At 50.9% G+C, this 6,626-nt stretch overlaps 1 pseudogene; it reads left to right on the top strand.

Moving 5' to 3' along the window:
• The first annotated feature begins 5,974 nt into the window (after positions 1-5,974).
• OR13J1GP (olfactory receptor family 13 subfamily J member 1G, pseudogene) overlaps positions 5,975-6,626 on the top strand; it is a 1,516-nt pseudogene continuing 864 nt past the window's right edge.

The raw sequence follows: 6,626 nt of genomic DNA, 5'->3' as shown, positions 1-6,626 counted from the left end.
AGGCAGAGGCAAGGCCGCGCTGAGGTGGTGGAGCCCTCACTTGCTGTCAGTGCAGCCCTTCGGGCTCCTGCCAGGCCACCTGCAGCTGCTGTGAGGCCCGAGCGAAGGGAGCTCCAATCAGAGAGTGCCAGGTCCTCCTGTGGGTCACCAGTGTCACTGAACCCAAGACAATGAGGGCCTGACATGGGCTCCACCGTGTCCTCTTGAGCGCTGGTCTGTCCCCACCTGCCCCATACCCACCGGAGCACAGCTTCAGACGCGACACCAAGCGCAGAGGCCGAGCATGGCACAGGCTTCTCCTGCAGCTCCCACAAATGACAGCTCTGTTCTCCACAACAAAGGCTTACATCACACACTGGTCCTGCTACTTTGGCCACATCCTGGCTGATTCACCACCCAAGAACCTATGGTGCCTCCCTCTTACCACAGAAGGAAGACCACATTCTTCAGCTGAGTCCTTGGGCCCCCAGAAAACAGCCCCCGCTTTGTGAGCCTGATGTTCTACCCACGCTGCACACCACCAACCCCTCTCCACATTGTCAGTACTCCCCACATCTCTGTATGTTGTTCATGCTGTTCCCTGGGGAGATCTGGAACTTTTTTTCAAGCCACCTTAGACACCATCACTTGAACACAGCCTTTCCTAGCTTTTTAAAGGGGCTCTCTGCTTTGTGTCCCACCACACTTTGTTGGCACAGTTTGTTTGCTATGTAAACCCTTCTGACTGATGTTGAGGCTGAAACTCCAATACTTTGGCCACCTGATGCAAAGAACTGACATTTGAAAAGACCCTGATGCTGGGAAAGATTGAAGGTGGGAGAAGAAGGGGACGACAGAGGATGAGATGGTTGGATGGTATCACCAACTCAATGGGTATGAGTTTGAGTAAACTCCGGGAGTTGGTGATGGACAGGGAGGCCTGGCATGCTGCAGTCCATGGGGTCACAAAGAGTCGGACACGACTGAGCAACTGAACTGAACTGAAGCCCTTCTGCTTTGTGTCCACAATGTTTCATAACAATGTGGGTGCCTCGAAGGCAGGACTCTTTAGGGGCTTGTCTCTGTAGCTCCACAGAACTTTCCCAACAGAAGGTTATTGAACTGTCACTCAAATACGCAGATGACACCACCCTATTGGCAGAAATTGAAGAGGAACTAAAGAGCCTCTTGATGAAGGTGAAAGAGGAGAGCGAAAAAGCTGGTTTAAAACTCATTCAAAAAACAAAGATCATGGCATCCAGTCCAATCACTTCATGGCAAACAGATGAGGAAACAATGGAATCAGTGACAGACTATTTTCTTGGGCTCCAAAAATCACTGTATATGCTGACCACAGCCATGAAATTCAAAGACACTTGGCGACTTGGAAGAAAAACTATGACAAACCTAGACAGCATATTACAAAGCAGACACATTACTTTGCCGACAAAGGTCTGTCTAGTCAAAACTGTGGTTTTTCCAGTAGTCATGTATGGATGTGAGAGTTGTGCCATAAAGAAAGCTGAGCACCAAAGAATTGATGCTTTTGAACTGTGGTGTTGGAGAAGACTCTTGAGAGTCCCTTGGACAGCAAGGAGATCAAACCAATCAATCCGAAAGGCAATCAATCCTGAATATTCATTGGAAGGACTGATGCTGAACCTGAAGCTCCAATATTTTAGCCACCTGATGCGAAGAACTGACTCATTGGGAAAGATGCTGATGCTGGGAAAGGTTGGAGGCAGGAGGAGAAGGGGAAGACAGAGGATGAGATGGTTGGATGGCATCACCAATGAATGGACATGAGTTTGAGTGAACTCCAGGAGTTGGTAATGGACAGGGAGGCCTGGCGTGCTGTGATTCATGGGCTCGCAAAGAGTCAGACACGACTGAGTGACTGAACTGAACTGAGGGCCAGAAGAAACTTGAGTGGAAATGGAGTGTGGCTGTTAATGGGGACAGAGTTTCCCTTAAAGGTGAAACTGCCTATCAATTGTTCATTCAGTCACCCCAATGTCTTTAAATGTATTCACCAAGAGTGGCCTATACATTGACTTAATTGTGCATCCATCCATCCATTCATTTATTGATCCTGTACACGTTCATGGCCCACACTGAGGACTGACCTGTGAGGGTGGATTCCTGGCCCTGAGCCACCTCCTCCAACTTTTCTACACCAATTAAGATCTCTATGTAGACTCTGTGTAATTGGGTCTTTGGGACATCATCCCTGAAGTACCCCAAAGTTTCTAAGCTGGGTGAATTTCCCCTTCTGCCTCTAAATTGCCTTGGGGATGGTGCGTTCCCCTGGTGCAGGGAGCTTTGAAAGGTCCCTGCTCCCCAGGAGGCTGTCAGCCAGCATGGGGCTGGGAGCTGATCGGGCGGGCAGTCCCTGGCTGCTGACAGTGAACCACGGGGCACCCTGCTCAGCCTTGAGCCCACCAGAATCTCCTAGTTCTACCAAACCTGACACACTGCAGAGAATGCGCTGCATTCTAAGTGCTTGGTCTACTTCTCCCAAATTCTAAGAGCTCCACTTAACTGTATCATATTGCAAACACTTTACTAAACTCTACGACAGCCTAGGTGTGTCTTCTTAGTTTGGAAAAATCCAGTAATGTGTAACTCCGGGTCCTGTCCACTGAGGTTCCCTGGCTAGAGGAGGCTCAGACCTGCTTCTTGGACCTGTTTTCTCCTGATTACAGCCAGTGAAGGTTCCTGGTCTCAGAAACATCTTCCAGGAAACAAGGCACATGGATCTGGAAGAGGCTGAAGGTTAGTAAAAAAATGGTTACATAGGGCAGAGGAAAGGGCTGGGATCAGGAGCCCCAGGGAATTCCTGCAGCCCTGGTTTCCCCTCTAACTCACTGTGCAGCACTGGGCAAGCCCCTTCCTTCTTTGAGTTTCATTTCTCCCATACATAACAAGGGGTGGTCTTGCTGATCTGCAAGCCCCCTCCCAGTTCAGATAGGTGACATCCAGGCTAGGAACTACTCGGATTGAGCAGCCAGCTGCTCACTCCCAATGTGTCTTAGCCTCAGGAAGTGGCAATGGGACAGGAAGAAGTTGGCTGTGGCCAGGCTGGGGGCTTCAGCTTGGCCTTCAGAATCTGGGTGAGGAGGGGTGAGCTTGTGGGGCTAAGCAACAGGCTGGAAGCCAGTGAGAAATGTGAGCACATCCTTCAGGTGCACACACATGGCTGTGATGCATACAGGACAGAGGGCTCAGGTGGGCTGGGAGAGGATAAAGGGAGGCTCCCCAGGGGAAGTGGCACTTGAACTGGTTTTCAGATAGCATTTGGCCAGAAGATACACTGAAAGACACTGTGGGCTCTGCAAACAAAGCTCCCTGGCCCAGCTCTGGGAAGCAGAGTCCCATAGCCTGCAGCCACATCCCTCCTCCCGGCTCTTCTTGGCCCCCAGTCCAGGAGAGAGGGCTGAGCGGCTCAGATTCTCAGGTTCTCAGCACTCAGGCCGGAAGGCCGATGAAGCACTGAGCAGGTCTGCTCACCATGTCCTGAGTCTGAGCTTTCTTTGTGCTCATGGTTCATCCCAGGCAGAGATTGCTCCCCAACTGCAGGGCTGCTGCTTCTCCCTTGATACGTCCAGGGTCCCTGCCTGGTCTCCACACACCTCCTCTGTCCAGCCTGGTCCTCTGAAGCTCTGGCCACAGGTCCAAGGGCCTGCTCTACTGGTTGTGTGTGTGTGTGTGTGTGTGTATGTGTGTGTGTGAAAGAGAACAAGAGAGTGCCTACTACACATACACTCAAGCAAAGGACTGTACATGCACACACATGAGCCTGATGTGGTGTATATACTCACAGGTGAACATGTGCACCTGGCTGCCAGTCAAGTGTTTGTGCACACAGGTAGACAGGTGCATCTCTAGACACAGTCAAAGTGAGGCAAGACATTCTATCTGGGATCCCAGGGCGAGGCCATTGCTCTCTTTGCTACAGAAAGGCCCCTCCGCCCCCGAGGCAGCACGCAAAACTCGGGACCCCACGTCTGTGCATGTGAGGGCAGAGTCCACAGGGGGCCCCAGCCTGGGCCTGACTGGGTGGTGGAGCGCCAGGGAGACTCAGAGAGAGTCCACATCAGGAAGGATTTTGTGACGCGTCGAGTGGCCTGACAGCAAAAAGAAAAGTGTGTCTAAGGGAGTAACCTTTCTGTCACTAGAGGCATGCCAACAGAAGCAGGATGAGGCTCAGCTAGGAACTGGAGAGGATTATTGTCATGGAATGGTTGAGGCTTCCTGGCCTGGAGGCACATGTGTTCTCATTCCTTCCGCTAATGCCTAGCACCCTGTCTGGGGTGTGAGAGGAACTCAATCCCTTCTCGATTCTGAAAGCAATAAACATGGTAGGACTAACAGAAGGAAACTGTCTCCGGCAAGGGTGGCATTGAGAGGACTGGTGCCCAGCCCAGACCAGGCTTGGACAGTGTGTCCCACGGGTTCCAAGAGCCCGAAACACGAGGGAAAGTTTAAGTCCTGCTCCTTAGCTGGTGAGAAGATTAGGAGTAGGGGGAGACACTTAGGAGAAAGATGTCCATCTAGGGTGATGAAAGAACAACTAATATTTGGGGTTTAACAGAAGCAAACATTTGCTATGAGCTCAGTGCAGCTGTCTTGTTGTTAGGAGAACAGGATTCTAGACTCATCTTGCCAGGAACCTGCTGTGCAGCCTCAGTTTCCCTACCTGCACAGTGGGAGCTCCAGTGGATTAATCTCTCAGAGCTTATTGCAATTTGATGCCTAGGAGTTCATGAAGCCCAAGCAGCCCTGGCTCAGGTTAAGAGAAAATAGGAGGCAGGCTGAAAGGTCCATCAAACTTTCACTCAAAAACACATAGGTAGTCAGTTCAGTTGTTCAGTCATGTCCAAAACTTTGCGATCCCATGAACTGCAGCATGCTAGGCTTTCCTGTCTATCATCAATCCCAGTGCTTGCTCAAACTCATGTCTCTTAAGTCAGTGGTGGCATCCAACCATCTTATCCTCTGTCTTCCCCTTCTCCTCCCTCCTTCAATCTTTCCCAGAATCAGGGTCTTTGCTAATTAGTCAGCTCTTTGCATCAGGTGGTCAAAGTATTGGTGCTTCAGTTTCAGCATCAGTCCTTCCAATGAATATGGTGAAGATCAATTCTGAAGGTCAATCCACAGTAGCTGATGAAGCAGGACCTATGGGCTCACAGGTGGACGAGCCCCTAATAGGCTCAGAGGCCAGGAGCCCCTCCAATACAAAGCACGTGTGCTTCATGCATGGAGACCAGAGCTGACTGCAGAGGCAAGTCAGAGTTTTGCAGGCTGAGAGATAAATGAGATGGGCATCTTCATCAGTGGGAAGTGTGATATAACTCAAGACTTCCTGAAAGCCAGGAGGACCCTCAGAGACCATCTAGCCCAGTGATTCTCAAAGTGTGGTCCCCTGACCAACAGAACAGCATCACTCAGACTGAATAAGATAGAAACTGTGTTTTCACAAACTTTCCAGGTGATTCTCATGTAATCCTTACAGGTGATTCTAAGATTTGAGGACCTTCCATCCAGCTCATTGTTCCCGAAACTCTGCTACTAGAATACTCATTTGCAGAAGGTTAACAGGTGCTCTGTAAAAGGTGGATCTATGGTCAAATAAGTTTGGGAACTGCCTACTCTCTGCATCACATTCAGAAAGTCACCAATCACAGTGGTGTGTTAATGACTCTGAGAAGTTCCGCAGTTAATTCTTTGCTTTTGATTAATCCAACGTTGTTTCAAATTGCTTTTTCAGTTTGCCCACATTTCCATTAACACTCTCTTAGAGAAATTCTGACCCACCTCATTCCTCATTTTCCACGTGGATCTATTGAAAACTGGAAGAAGTATTGGGACTACCCAAAGTCTCAGAGAGAAAGTGTGTCAGGGATCGAAAAGGCCCTAGCAATATTCTTCACCCATAAACCCTGCACCCTCTTACCCTGCCTCCTAGCCGTGCGTCCCTCCAGAGCTCTGTGATATGGAGCCAGTCAACAGCACAGAGGTGTCTGAGTTCTTCCTGAAAGGATTTTCCGGTTACCTGCCCTGGAGCACCTGTCTTCCCTCTGTGCTCAGCCATGTACCTGGTGACCCTGCTGGGGAACACAGGCATCGTGGTGGTCAGCGTGCTGGATGCCCGCTGCACACACCCATGTACTTCTTCCTGGGCAACCTCTCCATCCTGGACATCTGCTAACACGTCCACTTTTGTCCCCCTGATGCTTGTCCACCCTCCTGTCAGCCCAGAAGACCATCTCCTTTCTTGGCTGTGCACTCCAGATGTGTCTGAGTCTGTCTACAGGCTCCACAGAGTGTCTGCTGCTCGCCATCATGGCCTATGATCGCTACCCTGGCCATCTGCCAGCCCCTTAGTACCCCGTGCTGATGAGCCACCAGCTCTGCTGGTTGCTGGCCGGGGCTGCCTGGGTCCTTGGTCTCTGCAAGTCAGTGACTGAGACAGTCATCGCCATGAGGCTGCCCTTCTGCGGCCACCGTGTGGTCAGTCACTTCACCTGCGAGATCCTGGCAGTCCTGAAGCTGGCCTGTGGTGACACGTCCATCAGTGAGGTCTTCCTGCTGGTGGGTGCCATCTTGCTGCTGCCCGTGCCCCTGGCCTTCATCTGCCTGTCCTA

The sequence above is a fragment of the Bos taurus genome, chromosome 8 (genome assembly GCF_002263795.3).
Source record: "Bos taurus isolate L1 Dominette 01449 registration number 42190680 breed Hereford chromosome 8, ARS-UCD2.0, whole genome shotgun sequence".
In the NCBI taxonomy this organism is placed as follows: domain Eukaryota; kingdom Metazoa; phylum Chordata; class Mammalia; order Artiodactyla; family Bovidae; genus Bos; species Bos taurus.
Note: the sequence above shows the minus strand (reverse complement) of the source record. Positions and strands in the feature narration are given on the sequence as shown.